General features: G+C 39.6%; 1 protein-coding gene across 6 annotated transcripts in view; it reads left to right on the top strand.

The window, feature by feature from the left end:
- Window positions 1–24,119, top strand: part of foxp2 (forkhead box P2) — a 762,934-nt gene that overhangs the window by 163,551 nt on the left and 575,264 nt on the right. For all 6 annotated transcript variants that reach the window (XM_063057872.1, XM_063057869.1, XM_063057875.1 and 3 more), the window contains one exon: window positions 14,431–14,551. The gene's annotated coding sequence lies outside the window, so the exon portion shown is untranslated. The remainder of the gene's footprint in view (window positions 1–14,430; window positions 14,552–24,119) is intronic.

Below are 24,119 nucleotides of genomic sequence, written 5' to 3'. Positions count from 1 at the left end.
CAAGTTGAACCCTGAAGGGAATGATGTTGGGAAAAAGTCTGACAGGCGAATATGAAGTATGGTATAGGATCTTTAGGTGATCCTGTGAAAGAGATTCCCAAGTCTACTGGTCTTATTGATAATTTTGGATATTTATTTGCTTTTATATGTCAAAGGTGTATACTGACAAGCAATGAATGAGAATGGCAGCTGTATTCACCGAAGAAATGGCTGGTCAGTTTTGTAATATTTCACACGTCATGAAAAGTAGGTTTGAAAAGCAAATAAGGTTTGATTGGTCAGTTTTCTGCAATGTGTAAACTATTTCTGCTATTTTGTCATTTATTCCAGATGTAATTAACTTGATTTTTGGTTCTATTGACAATTCATTTTTTGTGTCGTATTCTTTGAATATATGCAACCGAATTTGCGTGAAATGAATCTGACTGCTGTATTGTAAAACTTTTAGGTGATTTTTTTCAGTGATGTCAATACAAATAGGTCTTTGGATTTGATAATGCTTCCTATTTCATTTTATGATTTGCAAAATAAAGTATTTTCCACCTTAATGAGACCAAAATGTAACAGCAAGCATATTATTGATTATTATTAATATTTGCTTTTGTAATGAAGGTTGTCAGCATTTTTGTCCATTTTTACAAGCTTGTCACTGTGGTAACTCTACAATGAATATTGAAGTAAGATTAAGAAAATGAGCATAAGTAAAATTGTTTCAGAATTTTATTTATTTAGTTTAAATAATATTTATTTTTAACAGGTTTAATAAAAAAAATCATTGCTTATGTCATCCAAGTCTTATGCTGGACTTGGCTCCTAACAGACATGCGAAGGAATCTGATGACTTCCATTCAGGGTAGTAAAAACTACGTATGTGGGACATGCAGATGTCTTTACCAACATTTTTCAAAACATTTGTATTTGGGACTTGACAGTTGGATTATAAAGTTGTAAATATATTTCATTATTTAAAGGAGGAGAGGGAGAAATCGAGAAAATAGAGAGCTTAGAGTGTGGTAAAATTACCAGAACCTGAGCTGATCAAAGATTAAGTAATACTGTTGTATATTTATTACAATGCAATGAAATGCAAAATCATTCTTATTGGATCAGAGAAAGTCAAATCAGAATATTTTCTTATTAGTGAGTGGTTGAAACTCTGCAGGTATTGGTAATCTTCTGTGCCCGGACCCATAAACCACTCAAAGTAAGGGCACATTATTTATGTTGCTGATTTACATTGAGGATTCTCTATCAGCACATGGAAATCAAGTATGATAATTTTTTTTTTAGAAATCTTTGCTGTTAACTATTATTTCCTTTTAAATTTTGCATTGAATGTGATCATATTATGAATACGTGTTAACATATTGTTAGGCTTTTTAATTAAGCTCCTCATTATTCAATATGGACAGCTTCCTTGCTGATTCTAAGAAATTGCTACAAAAAAAACATATTCTACAGATTCTGGAAATGCCTGATCTGATGAACTTAATGTAAAATCTGCCTTTAAAAACACTTTACTTTCATTACCTGCTTTTCTATTTTCTGATTTACATCTACTAGAGAACAATAAATGTTTCCCAGTAGAATGTTAAATCCTTTACTACTTCTGAATTCTATTATTGAAAGCTTCACTATTTGCTTTTCTATGTTTTTATTATATCTGTTCAATGGCATAATTTAACCTTTAAAGTAGGCCATGCCCTACCTCCCTATCTTTTCCTTTCTTTCCTGTTGACATTATAACTTCAGCATTTGGTTTTCAGTTCTGAACGTTTTGAAGCCAAATCTAAGTAATAGATATCTTTCCTACCTTCCAAATGAATTTGAATGCATTCAGTTTATTCCTTTTCTAAGTCAAAGTTGAGTTTACTGCAAATGCAAAAGCACATGTATGCACGGGTGCAATGAAAACCTTAGAGTAGGATCATCACAGGCACCTGGCATCATATAAGCAGCATTCACAAGGAAAACGTAAATTAGACACAATCTTTTTCAAGAAAAAAACTGGGCAAAGTATTGCTAAACTGTAGTGATTAGGATTTTATCAGTTAGTTCAAGAACTGAATGGTTGAAGCGAACTAGCTCTTCTTGAGCCTGTTGGTGTAGAATTTCAAGCTTCTGTCCATCTTGCCTGATGGTGGGGATCTTTGATGATAGATTTTGCCTTCCTGAGCTAGTACCCCCTGCAGATGCTACTGGTGTGGAGAGAGATCTACATGCGATGTATTGGGCAGAGTTCACTACTCTCTGCAGCTTCTTACATTACTGTACATTTCAATTGCTGTTCCAGAGCATGATGCCCTATTGTTTGCATGTTTCAAAAAGAATCCTTCCTTGCTCCACATACATACGCAAAGTATTCATCAACATTCCTTACTTCCTTTATCGATAATGCATAAATGCCATTTCTATCATTTAATATTAATCATTAACAGTGTAGTTTCCTCTTAAGAACAAAAACTTTATGGTTGAGCTATTCATTCATCATGGTCCAAGACCAGCACTGGTGTGTGGCACAAGCAGTGTGAGCAAAAAACATAAGAACAAAGAAACATTAGAAAATGAAATATGCCATTCTTCCCTTCATGCCTTGCTCTGACATTCTGTAAGTTAAAGGAAACTTCCTTGCACTAACCTCATGCACCGTGTTTCTCTTAATAAGCTAGCTGTCTACAAAAATGTCATGAATATACTGAGCAATAAAATCTCCACCGATCCTCCAAGGTGGAGAATTCTAGGAAGTTTGCATTCTCGGAATGAGGATATTTCTTTTTAATTCAGTCCTGAATGGTCCACCATTACTTGGAGATTATGGCCCCAGTACTACACATTCCATGCAAAGGAAACAACATCCTTGCACATATTTTGTAAGAATGTTTTATGTTTTGTTGAGAACATTTCCTTTTCTTTTAATTCCAGACTGTATAGGACCTTTCTGCCTTATTTTAAAGGACAAAAATCTTCTTTTGAGAAAATAATGCAGTAAACCTTGCTTCCACTCCCTCTACCACAAGTATACATTTCCTTAGATTGGGGGATCAGATAACTTTGCCAGTCCCATATAATTCCTATTGTGCTTCATTTCTTCAGTTGTGATCAAATCTCTTGCAAGGCTTTCTGGATTTTTGTATTAGGATACCCAGGTTCCTGTGTATGCTAACAATTCTCAATATTTCACTGTTTAACTATATTCCCAGTTGAAACTGTCATTAAATCAGTGGAATGTTGGCAGAAAATAGTATATATTTTCTTTTTAATGTCCTTGGAATGGAGTTCATCTGCATTTGGGTGTTTGCCTATATATAGTCTCATTAATTTTTCCAGTACTTGCTTTAAATAATGATAATTGCCTTTAGGTTTTCATTCACTCTTTATATGTTGTTCTCTGCTATTTCAGTGAAACTTTCTATATCCTCCTACGTAAAGACAGTCAGAAAATATGTGCTTAATTTTTCAGTTTTATATCCTCATAGAACTTCTCCTTTCTCAGTCTATATGAGACCCAAAATAATATATATTAATCTTTATCTTATCCCCATTCTAAATAACCTTAGATGCCTCAATAGATTATTCTCATTTTCTAGTTTCCTTTTCCTTTTCAATTTCTTGGCGCTCTTTTGCTGAGTGTTTTTCATGGTGCTTAAGGGACGAAGTGACGGCTGCAAGATGATAAATGTTGCCTATTGTCAAGAGTGTCTTGACTTACCTTGGCCATTCTTATTACGCCATTGAGTGGAAGCATTAGAACTGACTGCCTTTTATCTTTACTCTCCGACAAACTTTATTGAGTTTCCTGCTTCATCATGAACCCCTCTTCAGCCAGCAACCTCTCTTGTGATACAACAATGATTCTAATAATTTTGTTGATACTGACATTTGTGAAAAGTAAACCCTGACATAAATAGTAGAAACATTGAATGTGCATTTAGTTTGCCATATGAAAGAACAATTTAGTTGGATAATCAAAATTTAGAACAAAATTAACCTATATGATATAAATTGAATAATATTTTAATAATTCTTACAATAATTTTTTACTCTTCACTCTCACTCTTCATTACCATTCTTTGGACAGCTCAGCAATGGACATATTCAATGACACTGCCAACTCCTTAGTTAGTGTGTTCAATAAAATGATTTGCCATGTGGCAGTTTCTTATGGTAAGCAGATTTACAGATTGGCAATATTTTACTATGTGTGTCTGCATTTACGTAATTTTGTGACTACTAAAGAAACTTAAAATGCATGCATTTTAATAGCACAGCGAGAATATGTGTAAGGAGTCAATGATACTTGAAAATCAATTTGAAATCCTTGTTGGTATTAAGGTCTTGGAAAAAGTGTAGGAGCAGCAGAGAGTAACCCTTGATCATCGAGATTTGTTCTTTTCTAAGAAAAAGACCTTGTTTTTCACTTCCCAAAGTTACAATTTCTTTTTCTGCCATCCTTGAAGTTTAATTTTCTCATTGACTAAGTTCTGGGAGCTTCGGAATCAAAAGTGAGCATATTTGCCTGATTCATGACTGTCATAACTATATGTATATGATGCCTCATATATTTATGTCCTTCTTTGTAAAATGTCTCTTGGCATAAAGGACAAGGAATTACCTTGCTATAGCTTTAAAGCTTTTATATATTTATTATTATTATTTGGGTTTGTTTCATTTACTCTAGTTCTGATGCATCAGCAGTAAACAATTTGAGATATGTCTTTATAAAGTTTCATAACATTTATTTTGGCTCATCTTTTAGTTCATTGGAGAGAAAGTTGTGACGGATGTCAGTTTTTGTCATAAGTTTAAGGATGGAGGTTGATAGGGTCAGTAGCTTTAAATTTCTTGCCATTAACATGTTAGAGGATCTATACTTTCTTAGAAGCTTGCGTAAGTTTGGCATGACTGCTGAAACTTTGACAAACCCCAATAGATGCTTAGTGAAGAGTATCCTAACTGATTGCATCATGGTCTGGTATGGAAACATTAATGCCAGCGAATGGGAAAGGCTACAGAAAGTGGTGGAGTCCAGTCCATCACAGGCAAAGTCCTCCCTACTATTGAGTACATGTATTTGGTTGGAACACTGCCACCTATCATCAAAGACCCTCATCTTCAAGATCATGCCCTTTTCACACTACAGTCATCAGGCAGGATGTACCGAAGGCTTAGGTCCCACACCAACAGCTTAAGGAACAGTTATTGCTCTACAACAATCAGGTTCCTGAACCAGAATGAATACCTTCATTCACCAATACTCTGAAAGGATTCTATGAGCTATGGACTCATACACAAGGAAGTTTTACAACTTATGTTCTCTGTATTATTTTTATTTGTACTTTGCTCATTTGTCAGTCATTCTCTGTTTATGTATAATTTTTCATTAAATTCTTTTGTATTTTTTTTCCGTAAATCCCTGGAAGAAAGTGAATCTCAAGACAATATATGGTATTGTGTTCTTTGATAATAAGTTGACTTAGAACATTGGATTTTTCACTAATTATATTATTTGAAAAACTTAGAAGCAAGACCCTCAATGTATGACACCTGGTACAGTAAAATTTCAGTTAATAACAGGTGCAGAAGGGCAATCTATCTGAATAATTCTTTTTAATGCTGCTTTTTTGTTTTGTTTTGGAAAATCGTTTGCTCATTTGATATTTCAGATCCATATCTTGTAATAAAAGTTCATACATTTTCCAGTGATGTAACCTTCAGCTCTCTGTCAGACAAATTAATTTCCTGAATGAAGAACATTTGAATGTGTTTCACTGCATCACCTTTATTATTTTGCCTGGCTTGTAAATGCTTTGGACTGCAAGCTGAAATTAAACAGTGGACTCTGTGGCCTGATTCTGGTCAGTTTGACTGTTCAGTCCCTTCACTGGCATTATGCTTTTCTAGGCATTAATTTGTACTTCTGTGACAACTTAAGGAGAGAAGTGTACCTATTTTCCATCTATTATCACATTAGCACAACCCTCCAGAATTTCGCGAGTAAATACAGAAAAGCTACTTCAGCTTCTCATAATGTCTAGCAAAGACTTTTGTCATCGATTTGAAATTGTTAATAATTGAGGGAATATTTTTGGAAATCCTCTAAATGGCATTAGTATACTTTGATGTTGCCAACGATCTGTTAAAATTTTAAGAGAAATTAAATAACAAATGGAAGCTAAGGAGGTATGGGGAAATAAAGAAATAGACTAATCGTGGGATTACAATTCTTCCTTGAAGAGGTGCCGCCAAAAATTGAACTTCTTCCATCTGTGTGTTATAATCTGTATTGGTGCCTCTGTGCTTGAAGCTATTTGGAAAAATCAATTATTGAACTGCCTACCAGTACTTCACAGGTTATGATAATCATGATATCCATCTATGTTTATACTGATAGGTGAGTAAGAATCATTGCTTGGTCATGCTTTATATAGAAAGATTATCTGTCTTTTACTTTCATCTCGGTATTGAGTTTCTTTCCATCAAACATCTGATGTAGTCGTTGGAAATGAGAATAACTGTCCAGAAAGTGCACAATAGGTTAGAGCAGAAAATAATTAGTGTCTGCATATGCCTTGTTTCAGGCTAGAGAACAATCTGTTTTCAAAAAATTTCTTGTGTATTAATTTATTTTCTGTGATGGTGTTTACTACTTCTAAGTAGTTCTGTAACTACATCTGAAAATTCAGAAAATTCCTTTTGGAAACTTCCAGGTTAGTTAATTTGTTAAAATTGATTTGTAGATTTTTAATGCATACTTACTACTTAGCTAAGCTCTTTTTTTTGTAGCTCATATTGTAATATACCCTAATTGTAACTGCTTTTTGAAAGGATAATTTCGTTACTAAGGAAATGAATCCTTCATGATTTCGCAAACCATTATGATTTTGCATAATGTCACCATCAATGCACTGTTCAAACAAAAGATATAAGCACCTGAGAGACTGTAGGCTAAGCACGCTGGATCTGGCTTGCTGTCTAGACTGATTAACCTGTCTTCCCACGTGCCTGCACTTACCTGGGTTAGATGCTGGGGTTTAATTGAAATTGACCCTCTGTATCCTTGAAGTATCTGCCAAGGCTAACAAAGCTTTAGCAATGAGTAGGCTCGGACAGCATAGTCATGAAGCTCCGTTCCATAAAGCCTGAATAAACTTTGACAAAAGGCTAAGCTGGATGGTAGAGAACTGTCTGCTGTAAGGACTACAAAGTTTTTTTTTACAGCTTTTATGTGATATATTCAGGGATATTTGAAAATCTGTTGTGATTGCTGTAAGTAATTAAAATATATTTCATAATGTTATTAAACAGCACAACAAAGTCCATAAAACGTCACTTAAATTGAAAAGAAAACACTTCCTGATTCTCCAAGCTGAGGACTTCATTGAATTGAGTGTGATCACTGACTTTACAGCAGATCTGACTATCTGAGGATAGGTCATTGACCAGAAATGTTAAATCGTTTCTCTTTTCACTGATGCTGTTTAACTGGCTGAGTTATTCCAGATTTCTGTTTGTTTCAGATTTCAGCTTCTGCAATTTTACTTGTTTTTCCATTTCTGAATTCTCAGTATATCGCTCTTTATTGTCTCCCACTTGTAAAATGTAGACCTATCTGCGATAGCTGTTTACAATCTACTTTTACCAGATCCTGTTTTAAGATATTACAATAATTGCCTCTTTGTAATCAGTGTTGCAAATTACCTTCCCTTTTACACCCTCTTCTTTCATGCCATAAGATTCTGTACCCTGGAATACTGAGTTACCCGTCCTGCCCTTTCAACCAGCTCTCTGTGACAGTAACAACATAACTTTCCCATTTGCTGATCAATGTTCTAAGTGAATCTATCTTGCTTGTCATTTTGCTTGAATTAAAATGTTTGCAATTTGCCTTGCACACCTTTCATGTACAGTACATTGTCACATGCAAGTTTGCACTGTCTACAATATGTGATGGCACCTCCCCTGAAAATATACGTCCACTCTGTGTATCATTCCTGCATCAGCTTTGTTTGACGCTCTTCTAAACAGCAGCAGCAAAACTCCCTGCAATGATGTTTGACCTGCACACGTTTAGGTGCAACACATCTAGCTTGCAGAAGTCTCACACTGCCCTGAAATGGCCCCAGTGATCTAAAGCCCTTCCCATAAACTACATATTTATCTGACCATACTGGTATACCTATTCGCAGTAGCACATGGCACTGGAAAGTGATAGGGACAAATTTAGAGATCCTGCTCTTTAATCTGTAATCTAGCTCTTGAAATTCATGCTGCAGGACCTCATTCTACGATGATAAGTGCCTTTTATCTAGCACTTTAAGTGGTAATTATTAAAATCTTTTTATTAATTATTAAAGATCAACAAAAATACATTAGGATAATCAAGTCAATATGTACAATAAAGAATTAAATTAGCAAATAACTGATTAACAAAGCTAAGCAATATATCAATAATAAGAAGAAAAAATAAGCTTTTAAGAATATTTTTGTGAAAGAAAAGAAGAGAGAAAAAAAGAACCCCTACTAACTAAACAAAACGAAAAAAAAAACATTTGGAGCACAACCCCGGAGCTATACATCATACAAGCTTCTATAAAAGAAAAACTTCAATCCCTCAACTCAAATCCATTTAAACAAAAATCGGAAGGAAACCATATTAATTAACTCAAATCAGATGATAATAGCGGGCAAAAGAACCCCACCTTTTCTCGAAATCAAATCGAGGATCAAAAGTTCGACTTCTGATTTTCTCCAAACTAAGACATAGCATCACCTGAGAAACTGTTGTATCAAAGTAGGAGCAGAAGCATCTTTCCATTTCAACAAAATAGCCCTTCTGGCCAATAATGTAACAAATGCAATTACATGTTGGTCTGATAGAGAAATACCATGAATATATTGAGGGATTATACCAAACAAAACTGTCAATTTATAAGGTTGTAAATTAATTTTTAAAACTTTAGAAATTGTAGAAAAAAAAAATTCCAAAGATGTTTCAATACAGAACATGACCAGAACATGTGTGTCAATATAACTGTCTCGGTTTTACATCTATCACACTGACTATCAACATTAGGAAACATTTTAGACAGTCTCTCCTTTGTCAAATAATAATGATGTACAATTTTAAATTGAATTAAAGAGTGACTGGCACAGATCGAAGAAGAGTTAACCAACTTCAAAATCCGTAACCATTCTTCTGTTATCAAGGTCATGTTAAGCTCTCTCTCCCAATCTTGCTTAATCTTAAGTGAAGGGTAATAGTGCTGTTGTAACAACAAATTATAAATTTTCCCAATAAAACCTTTCACTAAAGGGTTCATTTCTAAAATAGTATCTAACAGGTCAGAATCCTTTAAAGTGGTAATCAGTTGAAACTTGTTCCTGAAGCCACTTTGAACTTATTTTCTATTATTCAAATGAACAGGTTTACTATGTCAGTAGGGGAGAATAAATAAAGCAGGACTTGAAAATGTCATTCTTTCTAGCAAGGATGATTTATAAATAAACATATAAATAAATATTGGAACATGTCAATTAATCTGAGTAGTCCATCTATGAAGAGTTATATGAAGTCCTGTTAGATGTTAAAAAGATTCGTAGTGCAAACTGATTTGTCATGAGAAATTTCAAGAAACAGTTTATTCAGTCACTATGATAGTTAAACAATTCAAAAATATGATTTAAAGAAGTACAACATTAACAAGTCAGTTTGGACCAAACACCTTGCATCAGTGTGTCTACCATGACACCTTCCTCAAACTGCCTTGAATCCTCTAATCCAGCTCTATATTTGGTAAGATTCTGCAAAGTTCAACAAAGATTGTCATACGCTAACACGAGGAAATCTGCAGATGCTGGAATTTCAACTATCCCTCCCCGCCGATCTTCCTCCTGGCACTTATCCTTGTAAGCAGAACAAGTGCTACACCTGCCCTTACACTTCCTCCCTCACTACCATTCAAGGCCCCAGACAGTACTTCCTGGTGAGGCGACACTTCACCTGTGAGTCGGCTGGGGTGATATACTGCGTCCTGTGCTCCCAGTGTGGCCTTCTATATATTGGTGAGACCCAACGCAGACTGGGAAATTGTTTTGCTGAACACCTATGCTCTGTCTGCCAGAGAAAACAGGATCTCCCAGTGGCCACACATTTTAATTCCACGTCTCATTCCCATTCCGATATGTCTATCCATGGCATCCTCTACTGTAAAGATGAAGCCACACTCAGGTTGGAGGAACAACACCTCATATTCCCCCTGGGTAGCCTCCAACCTGATGGCATGAACATTGACTTCTCAAACTTCAGCTAAGGCCCCACCTCCCCCTGTACCCCATCTGTTATTTATATACACACATTCTTTTTCTCTCTCTCCTTTTTCTCCCTCTGTCCCTCTCACTATACCCCTTGCCCATCCTCTGGGCTTCCCCCCTCCCCCTTTTCTTTCTCCCTAGGCCTCCCGTCCCATGATCCTCTCATATCCCTTTTGCCAATCAACTGTCCAGCTCTTGGCTCCATCCCTCCCCCTCCTGAGACCACACCTAAAGTATTGTGTGCAGTTTTGGTCCGCTAATCTGTGGAAAGACATCCTTGCCATAGAGGGAGTACAAAGAAGGTTCACCAGATTGATTCCTGGGATGGCAGGACTTTCATATGATGAAAGAGTGGATCAGGTATGCTTATACTCGTTGGAATTTAGAAGTTTGGGGGGGATCTTATTGAAAGATATAAAATTCTAAAGGGATTGGACAGGCTAGATGTAGGAAGATTGTTCCCGATTTTGGGGAAGTCCAGAACGAGGGGTCACAGTTTGAGGATAAAGGAGAAGCCTTTTAGGACCGAGATTAGGAAAAACTTCTTCACACAGAGAGTGGTGAATCTGTGGAATTCTCTGCCACAGGAAACAGTTGAGGCCAGTTCATTGGCTATATTTAAGAGGGAGTTAGATATGGACCTTGTGGCTAAAGGGATCAGGGGGTATGGAGAGAAGGCAGGTACAGGGTTCTGAGTTGGATGATCAGCCATGATCGTACTGAATGGCGGTGCAGGCTCAAAGGGCCGAATGGCCTACTCCTGCACCTATTTTCTATGTTTCTGTGTTTCTGTCTTCTCCTATCATTTTGGACCTCCCCCTCCCCCTCCCAGTTTCGAATCTCTTACTAGCTCTTCTTTCAGTTAGTCCTGACGAATGGTCTCGGCCCGAAACGTCGACTGTACCTCTTCCTAGAGATGCTGCCTGGCCTGCTGCTTGCACCAGCAAGTTTTATGTGTTTCCCTCCCCCACTCTCTCTGCATTCCGCAGGGATCGCTCCCTACACAACTCCCTTGTCCATTCGTCCCCCCCATCCCTCCCCACTGATCTCCCTCCTGGCACTTATCTGTGTAAGCGGAACAAGTGCAACACATGCCCTTACACTTCCTCCCTTACCACCATTCAGGGCCCCAAACAATCCTTCCAGGTGAGGCATCACTTCACCTGTGAGTCGACTGGGGTGATATACTGCGTCCCGTGCTCCCGATGTGGCCTTTTATATATTGGTGAGACCCGATGCAGACTGGGAGACCGCTTTGCTGAACATCTACACTCTGTCCGCCAGAGAAAGCAGGATCTCCCAGTGGCCACACATTTTAATTCCACATCCCATTCCCATTCTGACATGTCTATCCACGGCCTCCTCTACTGTAAAGATGAAGCCACACTCAGGTTGGAGGAACAACACCTTATATTCCGTCTGGGTAGCCTCCAACCTGATGGCATGAACATTGACTTCTCTAACTTCCGCTAAGGCCCCACCTCCCCCTCGTACCCCATCTGTTACTCATTTTTATGCACACACTCTTTCTCTCACTCTCCTTTTTCTCCCTCTGTCCCTCTGAATATACCTCTTGCCCATCCTCTGGGTCACCCCCCCCTTGTCTTTCTTCCCGGACCTCCTGTCCCATGATCCTCTGGTATCCCCTTTTGCCTATCACCTGTCCAGCTCTCGGCTCTATCCCTCCCCCTCCTGTCTTCTCCTATCATTTTGCATCTCCCCCTCCCCCTCCAGCTTTCAAATCCCTTACTCACTCTTCCTTCAGTTAGTCCTGACGAAGGGTCTCGGCCTGAAACGTCGACTGCGCCTCTTCCTATAGATGCTGCTTGGCCTGCTGCGTTCACCAGCAACTTTGATGTGTGTTGCTTGAATTTCCAGCATCTGCAGAATTCCTGTTGTTAACTTTTATGTGTGTTGCTTGTCATAGGCTAAAACATTTATTACATATATAGCAATTTGTCTTGTTTTACTGCCTGCATTTTAATTATGGGGTCACTAACTTCTTTGAAAATGGCTGAATGTCAAATTTTCATTCATTTTTCCTACATTTGGTATGTATTACTTTTACTTTGCAGCTCTCATTTTAAGTTTACTTGATTTTTTTTCTTGTTAGCAGTATATACAGAGAATACTTAAATAAATCTTTCTGATGACTCTCCATTTTATGTTCTATTAACTTTTCAAGTTGGCTAACTTATCCCATTTATGACCTAAGTTCTAGCCTCCTACCAGTTTACTTCCATTTAATCTTTGGAAGGTTCATTTACTCTTTTCACCCTGTGCACATGACTGAGGAAGAAATTTACACCCTTTAGATACTGTATCTGTTGGGAATAATGGAACTGCTACTTTCCCAGCCCTAACCCTAACCCTAACCCTAATAATAAACATTATTAATAACAGCTTTTTGAAGTATATGGTGGTAAACTATCACTGCAAACAATGAAGAGACGAGCAAAGGCAAAGGGAACTCGAGAGATGTGTTCTGCTGGTGTGCTGCAAAATTAATGTGTTTGGAGTTGGAACCGTGCTGGTTGGAACGAATGATTGGAGAGGAGAAGATGAGGCAGAGGAGTTCTGATGCTCTTTGAACTAACACAGATGCAGGATGGATTGCCCTAAGTGCCGAGCCCATTCAGAAAGGTTGAGAACGGCTTCTTTGGCAGGCCTGAAGCGAATCACTGGGTGGCTTATTCTAAACCCGGAGCAATTTGCTGAAGTAGGGCCCGGTCCTAATACGAGGCATGAACTACTGTTTGGACAATTTAAATGCTGGCCCAGATAGACTGGAAAGGCAGGGTTGAGAGTCAGGTGAGATTGGAACACTCTGGGTGCTGTACCGATTTGGAAAGGTCAAGAACGGCTTCTTCAGCAGCGAAATCTCAGCCCAGACTGATTCATTACAGTGGAGCCCAGGTCCTAAAGAGAGACACAGTTCATTGTTTGGACAATTTCAATGTCAGCCCAAATAGACTGGGGCTCTTTTCTCCACAACGCTAAGGCTGTGAGATTACTCCCAGCTGCTGTGCTTCATGCCCGCTAATATGATAATACCGAGACTTTGGGCCGACTCGGGTCTGCTCTGGGGATTTAGACCTAAAGACTCAATTTGGTTTGGAATGCTGTTGTTGCTTGGTTCTATCGGTGGCATGATTTGTGTTTTATAACTTCTACATTCTTTGATAATAAATGTACTTTGAACCTTCGAACAGCAGGTTCATCAGCAAATTTGAAGACTCCACTGGAGCTGTGCTTAGCCATACAGTCTTCTGTGATTTAGAGAGTAGAGGGCTAAGCACACAGTCTAGAGTGCACCTGTGATAATGATCAGCAGGGAGGAGATGTTGTTACCGATCCTCACCGATTGAGGTGCTGCTGTGAGGGAATCGAGTAACCAGTTGGAGGAAAAGTTACAGAGGCCAGAGTCTTAAAGGTTGATGATGGGTTTGGATGGGATGATTGTGTTGAATCCCAATCAGAATGTTAAACCAAATGCTTTTCTTCAATGTGCTAAGGGTTTTATGAGTTTTTGATTCATTGTGGTCAATGCTGTACCAAATAATTATGCACCATAGCAGAAACTGTCTGGGCTAATTGGAACGAAACTATGTGGATTCTATTTTTCATTAATTTGAAATTCTAGTATGCAAGGGAATACTGTGACTAAAATAAGTATATTTACAGTGATAATGCTGTTTTTGCATGGAAGTTCATTTCAATTGATGATGGAAAATGCAGCCGACAAGATGAGTTGGGAAAATTGATGCCTTTAGATGCTAATCTGCTTGGTGTTAAATTCATCTAGATTTTTCACTGCTGATGTATTCACTACAAATAGGACTTCCATGTACACATTTTTCTGAATCAAGACTGGCCCTGCTTATTTATTTGGGCTGCATGTCAGTCATAAAACTTACCTGTTTACTGTTGTGAATGTATAGACGATATATCAGTGCTTTCGTGTTTAAGGTTTTACAGTGCAAGAGAACACCTGATCGAGTAGGCATTGGCAGTAAACCAATTCAAGTAAGAAACAAGCAGCGTTGCGGGAAAGGTGGAGTTTTTAGCCTGTACTGAACAGTCCCAGTTTAACTACTGTTTTGGTGTATGTTTCTCCAGGAAAAATAAGGTTCAGAAGACAGACGAAGCGTGTAGTCCGGGTATATGGACGGAGGTGACAAATTACAATCTTCAATGCTCTGCAATGCAAAGTGAGGTTTAATGATCTCACAAGACTGAAGTAAGTAAGGCACACTTCACTATGCAACACAGACACAATAACAGGGGTTTCGTTTCCTTGCTTATCACGTCTTGTTGGTTCATTAACTAGATGATTTGAAAATCAGTTCCCAGAGAAATTCTGGAGAAAAAACTGAACCATTGTAAGAAGTTGTGTGCTAGGGTAATTCTTGTTAGTGATAGCTTAAATAGAATCTACAATTACATGTTCAACAGCAATGGCATGGGTACTTAAGGGTATTTAATAATAACACTTCTTTACTTCTCAATTCTCTCCTTACAAATATTGCATCTATCATTAGAAACTCTAACTAGAAGATCCATAAACCTGCATGAACTCGAAGTTCTGATGAGTATTAGGATTTCATCATCTGCAGCTCTTGTCCTGGTCCATTCGTAAGAGCTCTTCTATGGGATTAGAGTTGCAAAATTGAATCCCAGGTGCATCCTTATGGAATGAAGCTACCTATCAATCAGAAGAGTTTTTACTCCTCATTGTAGGAGTGAAAGAGAAGGCAAATTTATGTTCTTTCAGGGAAGTTACAGTGAATTCCCTGACCTGAAGAGCCAAGGATCAAGAACTCCAGCCTACCTTCTCCTCCAGAATATATTGCATACAGGATGTTGCAAAGATCCTGCTGCAATCCCTGCCAAAATATCTGGGAAGGGATTAATTGGGGAGAAAAATCTAAATAACATTTTGCAATACTATAAAAACTGCTGATTGGCTCTTGGGAAAAAATCAAAAATATCTCTTCTTGAGCATTTTATCCAGCTGGTCCAATTGCTTTCCTCCTCATTGTTTCTCCCCTCTCCTCTTCCTCCCTTTCCTTCTCCCTGGGCCTCCTGTCCCATGATTCTCTCATATCCCTTTTGCCAATCACCTGTCCAGCTCTTGGCTCTATCCCTCCACCTCCTGTCTTCTCCTATCATTTTGGATCTCCCCCTCCCCCTCCCACTTTCAAATCTCTTACTAGCTCTTCTTTCAGTTAGTCCTGACGAAGGGTCTCGGCCTGAAACGTCGACTGTGGCTCTTCCTAGAGATGCTGCCTGGCCTGCTGTGTTCACCAGCAACTTTGATGTGTGTTGCTTGAATTTCCAGCATCTGCAGAATTCCTTGTGTTTACCTTCTCATTGTTTGTTTGATTGTCTTTTGGGCATTTCCAGATCACATCAACTAAAATACTGCATGGAGGCAAAATTTCTGAAACCTTTGCAAATATAATGGCCTTTTCCCTGTGATTTTATTTCAAGGTTACTTATATCAGCATTTATATTCTAACAGCAGTGGGGTTTGGGATTGTAATTTGAGAAAACCAACAGCAATATATGCACGAGGGTAAATAATGCTGCATGCTTGCAGTTTATGAAGAATATTTCTGTTGTAGTTTTCTTCAGGGAGGCACTATGATATTGGACCTTGTTATCCCATTGTACTAATATAGAAATGACCGTTGTGGTTCGTGATTCATATCTATTACTATTTTGTCACAAAAGGACATTGTAGCAGGAAGGACAATACACCACAGCTAATTAAATTATTACACACAACACGCTGGAGGAACTCAGCAAGTCGGGCAGAATCCGTGGAAACGAGCAGTCAATGTTTTGGGCTGAAATGCAGGGGTGCATCACTAATTGTATAAACCTACGTTATAAAATCATATACTTCACCATATCATACTTCCTGTTTGTGGAAGGAGCAAGCTAAATTAATACCACAGTTCTTCTATAACATCATCACCTGTAATCCTGTCTCTTTTAAAATTATTTCAGTTTAATTTTGGATAACTGCAAGGTTTGAAACTGAGGATGATTATTAGGGTCACAAAAGGGAGAAGCAAAATATTAGCTTGGGCACCAAAGAAGCTCAGCAGTTAACGTGATACTGTTGCAGCCTTGGGCATCAGTGTTCGGAGCTCAGTTCTCACCACTGAGTTCAGTGGCTGTTAGTGAGAGGCTAATGAGCTGTGTCTCTAGAGAAGCCCGGTAAAAAGGAGGTACAGACGTCATCTGTAAGGCGTGTTTATATTCCTCCCTGTGAACGCGTGGATTTCCTCCAGGTGTTCCGGTTTCCTCCCACAGTCCAAAGATATACTCGTGAGTAGGTTGGTTGGTCATTGTAAATTGTCCTGAGATTAGGCCGGGTTGCTGGACGGCGCAGCTCACTGGCCCGGAAGGTCCTGTTTCGCGCTGTATCTCTAAATGAATAATTTGTCCAGCAACTATTTCACACAAAAAGAACATGGGACACTACAGCACTGGATAAGCCATTTAGCCCTTGATGGTGGGCTGATCTTGATGCCACTTTATACTAAATGTTCTCCTCCTGAGTATCATCCATGTGTCTATTTGAAAGTCTCTTAAATTCCACCAAACTGCCTATTTTCACCACTACACTAAGTAACCTATTCCAGTTACTACCACTGTGTATTAAAGAAACTTGCCCTTCATGTCACCTTTAAACGTCCTTCCCTTAACTTTAAAAGCATGTCCTCTAGTGTTTGACTTTTCTACCCTGGGGGAAAGGGTCTGAATGGCCACCCTATCTTTGCATTTCATAATTAAAAAATAATCTGTCAGGTTTCACTTCAGCCTCCAATATTCTGGGCAGAACAACCCAACCCTGCCCAACCTTTCCTTAAACCTCACATCCTCTAATCCAGGCAGCATCCCGGTCAACGTCTTCTGCACTTTCTCCACATCCTTTCCATAATGGGCAACCAGAATTGCACACAGTACTCCAAGTCCAGTCTGATTAAAGTCTTATATGGCTGTAGCATGACTTTTTTACTTAGCATCCCTATCATTGAAGGTAAACATGCCACACACATCACTTTATCCATTTACTTTGCCACTTCCAGTGAACTATGGACCTGGACCCTAAGATCCCTCTGTGCTTTACAACAGGACATTTGAGAGGGAGGCTGAGCAGACAAAATTTGTGATCCATATAGGTACCAAAGAATAGGCAGGAACATGGATGAGGTCCTGAAAGGGGATTTTAAGGAGCTAAGTAGAAAGATAAAAAGCAGGACTTCCAGAGGTGTGATCTCAAGAGTACTACCCTTGATACATGCTAATGTGTTGAGAAAATGATACTGAGTGTATTTCAACATCTGGCTAAGGAGCGGATACAGAGAGAGAGCCCAATGATCCATAAATAGTTATTTTTGAATAAATTATTCTGAAATAAGAAAGATGCACTTACATTGATGGCTGCTGAGAGGTGGAAGAACAGATTTGTAGACAGATTATGTAGAAACAACAGGATAGACATAGTATGGTTTTCAACTTCCCCATTATTGATTACAACTTCCTTAATACAAGAGGTTGAGATAAGATGGGATTTTTTCAATACATCTTGAAACAATATGTGGAAGTAAACATACTGGAGCTGGCTTTGGGAAATCAGCCAGGCCAGTTGACAGACCTGATGGTTAGTTAACATTTTGGGAATAGTGGCCACACCTCATTTTGTATAAAGATAGTTATAGGTATAAGATCTGATCACATGGAAGGTACTAAACTGGAGGAGGGAACATTATGATAGGATTAGAAAGGAGCTGAGAGGCATTGATTAGGGGCAGCTTCTAGAGTCATGAAGTCATTAAAAAGTACAGCACAGAAACAGACCATTTGGCCCATCTAGTCCATGCTGAAACCATTTAAGCTGCCTACTCCCATCGAATTGTCATCCATGTACCTATCCACACTTTGCTTAAGCATTGAAATTGCGTTCACATGCACCACTTTTGCTGGCAGCTCACGACACTTGAGTGAAGAAGTTTCCCTTCATTTTCCCCTTAAACTTTTCACTTTTCACCCTTAAGCAATGACCTCTAGTTGTAACCCCACCAAACCTCAGTGGAAAAAACTTGCTTGCATTTACCTTACCTATAAACCTCATAATTTTCTATACCTCTAACAAATCTCCTCTCAATCTTTTACATTTTAAGGAATAAAGTACTAAATTATTCAATCTTTCCTTATGACTCAGGTCCTTCAGAACCGGTAATGTCCTTGGAATTTTTCTCTGTACTCTTTCATTCTTATTTACAACTTTCCTGTAGGTAGGTAACCAAAACTGCACACAATACTCTAAATTAGGCTGCACAAATGTCATATACATTTTCAACATCACATCCCATTTCCTGTATTCAATACTTTGATTTATGAGGGCTAATGTGCCAAAAGCTTCTGTAGGACAAGTACATGTCTGATGTATGGGAGTTATTTAAAGACCAGCTGATCCAAGTTCAGGACTGGCATCTTCCAGAAAGGAGTAAAGACAAGGATAGTAAGATAAGGGATGACTTGAGAAGCCCTGAATTTATTCAGGAAGGAAAAGGAGCCCCTGTGGCTGTTCCCCTTAACAATAAGTACTTCTGTATGAGAACTGTTGGCCTACCTGGGGGAAGCAACGGGGGCCGCGCCTCTGGCATAGTGTCTGGCCCTGTGGCTCAGAAGGGTAGGGAAAGGAAGCAGGCAGCAGGGATAGGGGACTCTGTAGTTAGGGAGTCAGACAGGCGTTTCTGTGGACGTAGGAAAGAAGCACGGATGGTAGTTTGCTTCCCAGGTGCCAGGGTCGGGGATGTTTCTGATCGCATCCATGATATCCTGAAGTTGGAAGGTGAACAGCCAGAGGTCATGGTACATATTGTTACCAACAACGTAGGTAGGAACAGGGAGGAGGTCCTGAAAACAGACTACAGGGAGTTAGGAGGGAAGTTGAGAAGCAGGATCTCAAGGGTAGTAATCTCAGGATTACTGCCTGTGCCAGGCGACAGTGAGTATAGGAATAGAATGAGGTGGAGGATAAATGCGTGGCTGAGGGATTGAAGCATGGCAGGGATTCAGATTTCTGGATCATTGGGACCTTTTTGGGGGCAGGCATGACCTGTACAAAATGGATGGATTGCACTTGAATCCGAAGGGTTCCAATATACTGGCAGGGAGGTTTGCTAAGGCGATTGGGTAGGGTTTAAACTAGAATTGCTGAGGGGTTGGAAACGAACTGAAGAGACAGAGGAAGGGGCAGTTGGCTAACATATAGAGAAAGCCTGGAGACAGTGTGAGAGGTAGAATAGTTAGGTGATAGAGAGAGGATACGTTCAGACCGATGGTTTGAGATGTGTCTATTTTAATGCAAGAAGCATCATGAACAAAGCGGGTCAGCTTAGAGTGTGGATCTGTACTTGGAGCTATGATGTTGTGGCCATTACAGAGACTTGGATGGCTCAGGGGCATTAATGGTTACTTAGAGTGCCAGGCACTAGCTGTTTCAGAAAGGACAGGGAGGAAGGCAAGAGAGGTGGAAGCAGGGCACTGCTGATCACAGATAGTGTTATGGCTGCAGAAAAGGAGGAAGTCATGGAGGGATTGTCTACTGAGTCTCTACGGGTGGAAGTCAGAAACAGAAAGGGGTTGATAACTACTGGGTGTTTTTTTATAGACCACACAATAGTAACAAGGACATCGAGGAGCAGATGAGACAGATTCTGGAAATGTGTAATAGCAGGGTTGTCATGGTGCGAGTTTCAAATTTTCCAAATATTGATTGGCATCTACCTAGAGCAAGGGATTTAGATGGGGTGGAGTTTGTTAGGTGTGTTCAAGAAAGTTTCCTGACACAATATGTAGATAAGTCTACAAGAGGAGAGGCTGTACTTGATCTGGTATTGGGAAATGAACCTGGTCAGGTGTCAGGTCTCTCAGTGGGAGAGCAGTTTGGAGATAGTGATCACAGTTCTATCTCCCTTATCATTGCATTGGAGAGGGATAGGAACAGACAAGTTAGGAAGGCATTTAATTGAATAGGGGGAAATATGAAGCTATCAGGCAGGAACTTGGAAGCATAAATTGGGAACAGATGTTCTTAGGGAAATGTACGGCAGGAATGTTGCAAATGTTCAGGGGATATTTGCATGGCGTTCTGCATGGGTACATTCCAATGAGATAGGGAAAGGATGGTAGGGTACAGGAACCGTGGTGTACAAAAGCTGTTGAAAATCTAGTCAAGAAGAAAAGAAAAGCTTACGAAAGGTTAAAAAAAGCTAGGTCTAGAAAATTATAAAGCTAGCAGGAAGAAGCTTAAGAATGAAATTAGGAGAGCCAGAAGGGGCCATGAGAAGGCCTTGGATTAAAGAAAACCCCAAGGCATTCTACAAGTATATGAAGAGCAAGAGGATAAAACGTGAGAGAATAGGACCAATCAAATGTGACAGTGGAAAAGTGTGTATGGAACTGGAAGAGATAGCTGAAGTACTTAATGAATACTTTGCTTCAGTATTCCCTACAGAAATGGATCTTGTCGATTGGACGGATGACTTACCACGGATTGGAAAGCCTGAGCATATAGACAGAGGATGTGCAGGAGCTTTAGGAAAGCATCAAGTTGGATAAGTCTTCGGGACCGGACGAGATGTACCCCAGGCTACTGTGGGAGGCGAGGGAGGAGATTGCTGAGCCTCTGGCAATGATCTTTGCATCATCAGTGGGGATGGGGGAGGTTCTGGACGATTGGAGGTTTGCAGATGTTGATTCCTTATTCAAGAAAGGGAGTAGAGATAGCCCAGAAAATTATAGAGCAGTGAGTCTTACTTAAGTGGTTGTTAAGTTGATGGAAAAGATCCTGAGAGGCAGGATTTATGAACATTTGGAGAGGCATAATATGATTAGGAATAGTCAGTATGGCTTTGTCAAAGGCAGTTCGTGTCTTATGAGCTTGATTAAATTTTTTGAGGATGTGACTAAACACGTTGATGAAGGTAGAGCAGTAGATGTAGTGTGTATGGATTTCAGCAAGGCATTTGATGCAAGGCTGATGAGAAAGTAAGGAGGCATGGGATCCAAGGGAAACTTGCTTTGTGGATCCAGATTTGGCTTGCTCACAGAAGGCAACAAGTGGTTGTAGACGGGTCGTATTCTGCATGGAGGTCGGTGACCAGTGGTGTGACTCAGGGATCTGTTCTGGGACCCCTTCTCTTCATGATTTGTAGAAATAACCTGGATGAGGAAGTGGAGGGATGGGTTAGTAAATTTGCTGATGACACAAAGGCTGGTGCTGTTGTGGATAGTGTGGAGAGTTGTCAGAGGTTACACTGGGATATCAACAGGATGCAAAACTGGACAGAGAAGTGGCAGATGGAGTTCAACCCAGATAGGTGGTTCATTTTGGTAGGTCAAATATGATGACAGAATATAGTATTAATGGTAAGACTCTTGGCAGTGTGGAGGATCAAAGGGATTTTGGGATCCGAGTCCATAGGACACTCAAAGCTGCGGCGCAGGTTGACTGTGTGGTTAAGAAGAGATATGGTGCATTGCCTTTCATCCACCGTGAGATTGACTTTAAGAGCCAAGAGGTAATATTACAGCTATATAGGCCCCCATTTGGAGTACTGTGCTCCGTTCTGGTTACCTCACTACAGGAAGGATGTGGAAACTATAGAAAGGGTGCAGAGGAGATTTACAAGGATATTGCCTGGATTGGGGAGCATGCCTTATGAAAATAGGTTGAGTGAACTCGGCCTTTTCTTCTTGGAGCGACAGAGGATGAGAGGTGACCTGATGGAGGTGTATAAGATGATGTGAGTCATTGATCATGTGGATAATCAGAGGGTTTTTCCCAGGGCTGAAATGGCTATCGCAAGAGGGCACAGTTTTAAGGTGCTTGGAAGTAGGTACAGAGGAGTTGTCAGGGGTAGGTTTTTTACGCAGAGAGCAGTGAGTGCATGGAATGGGCTGCCAGTGATGGTGGTGGAGGCAAATACGATAGGGTCTTTTGAAGGACTTTTGGATAGGTACGTAGAACTGAGAAAAATAGAGGGCTATGGGTAACTCTAGGTAATTTCTCAGATAAGTACATGTTTGGCTCAGCATTGTCGGCCAAAGGGCCTGTATTGTGCTGTCATTTTTCTATGTTTCTATGATTCTAAAGTTTAGAAAGCTAAAACTACACTGGGCCCTTGTGAATTAAAACAATAGTGTTACATGCTGAAACAGGCAATTATGAAGGCCGGAAATGACCATGAAATGTTCTTGATGAGCAGTATCAAGGAAAGTTCCAAAGTATTTTATACATATTATGAACAAGTGGATAACTAAGGGGAAGATAGGTCCACTCAAGAATAAAGTAGTGATTTGTGCTTAGAGACAGAGCAAGTTGCTGAGGTACTAAATGAGTACTCTATGTCGATATTTATTGAAGAGAAGGAGTTAGAGGACAGAGTGGGGCATGCTTTTCTGGTGGGACTTTTTGAGATTAAGGAGGAGGCAAAGTATTAAGTCCACAGAGTTGATGGCGTACAGCATGTCTCAGAAGATTGAAAGAAGCAAGTCAGGAGATTTTTGGGACTTTGACAAAAGTATCTGTGTCCTCACTAGCAACAGGTGAGGTCCCAGAGGACTAGAGAGTAGCAATTGCCATGCTTTTTTTCAGAAAAATAAATAGGAGTAATCCAGGTAATTATAGGCCCGTGAGCCTCGTGTCAGTGGAAAAGATGGGATTGTAGAAGGTAATGGGGGGTTGGATTTATGTGTATTTGGGAAGGTATAGCCTGTATGGCCTATACTTTGATAATAAATGAATCTTTGAATTTTTGATTAGGAACATTCAGCAAGGCTATGTGCAGGGCAGATCATGCCTTACAAACTTAAGACTTTTCTTATGAGGAGTTGACAACGGAGATTGATAAGGTTAAAGTAACAGATGTTTCATTTTTATTTAGAGATGCAGGGCCCCTTTGGCCCACCAAGTTACACTGCCAAGCAACCCACCTATTTAACTTCAGTCTAATCATAGGGACAATTTACAATGACCAGTTAACCCCCTAACTGGTATGTCTTTGGAATGTGAGAGGAAACCAGAGCACCTGGAATAAACCCATGCATGTCTTGGGGAGGATGTACAAACTCTTCACAGGTGACATTGGAATTGAAATCCGAGCTCCTACACACCGAATGGTAATAGTGTCGTGCTAATCGCTGTGCTACAGTGGCGCCCTAAATTATTTCTATTTTATTTTTATTTAGCGATACAGCACAGTAACAGACTCTTACAGCCCAATGAGCCCACATGCCCAATTACATCCATGTGACCAATCAATCTGCTCAACCATATGTCTTTGGAATGTGGGAGGAAACCAGAGCATCTGGAGGAAATCCGTGCGATCACGGGGAGAATGTAGAAACTTCTTGCATACAGGAGCAGGAATTGATCCTGGGTCACTGGCACTGTAAAGTGATGCGCTGAATGCTATGTTAATGTGCTGCCCATGGACTTTAGTAAGACATTTGATAAGGTTCCTCATAGTAGATTGATTCAGAAGACAAAGATACAGGGGCTCTAGGGTGAATTGCAAGTTTGGATGCAGGACTGGCTTGCTTACAAAAGACAGCGAATAGGTCTGGAAGGCTGTAATTGTGGCTGGAGGTCTGTGATCATAAGGATTGCTACTGGGACATCTATTGTTTGTGATCTTAGTCGATAGTTAGATTAAAAATATATTTGATTACTTAATATGGATATGTAATATCTTTGAAAATATATGTGTTTGGAAATTTAT

This window comes from Mobula hypostoma, chromosome 9 (assembly GCF_963921235.1).
Source record: "Mobula hypostoma chromosome 9, sMobHyp1.1, whole genome shotgun sequence".
Classification (NCBI taxonomy): Eukaryota; Metazoa; Chordata; class Chondrichthyes; order Myliobatiformes; family Myliobatidae; genus Mobula; species Mobula hypostoma.
Note: the sequence above shows the minus strand (reverse complement) of the source record. Positions and strands in the feature narration are given on the sequence as shown.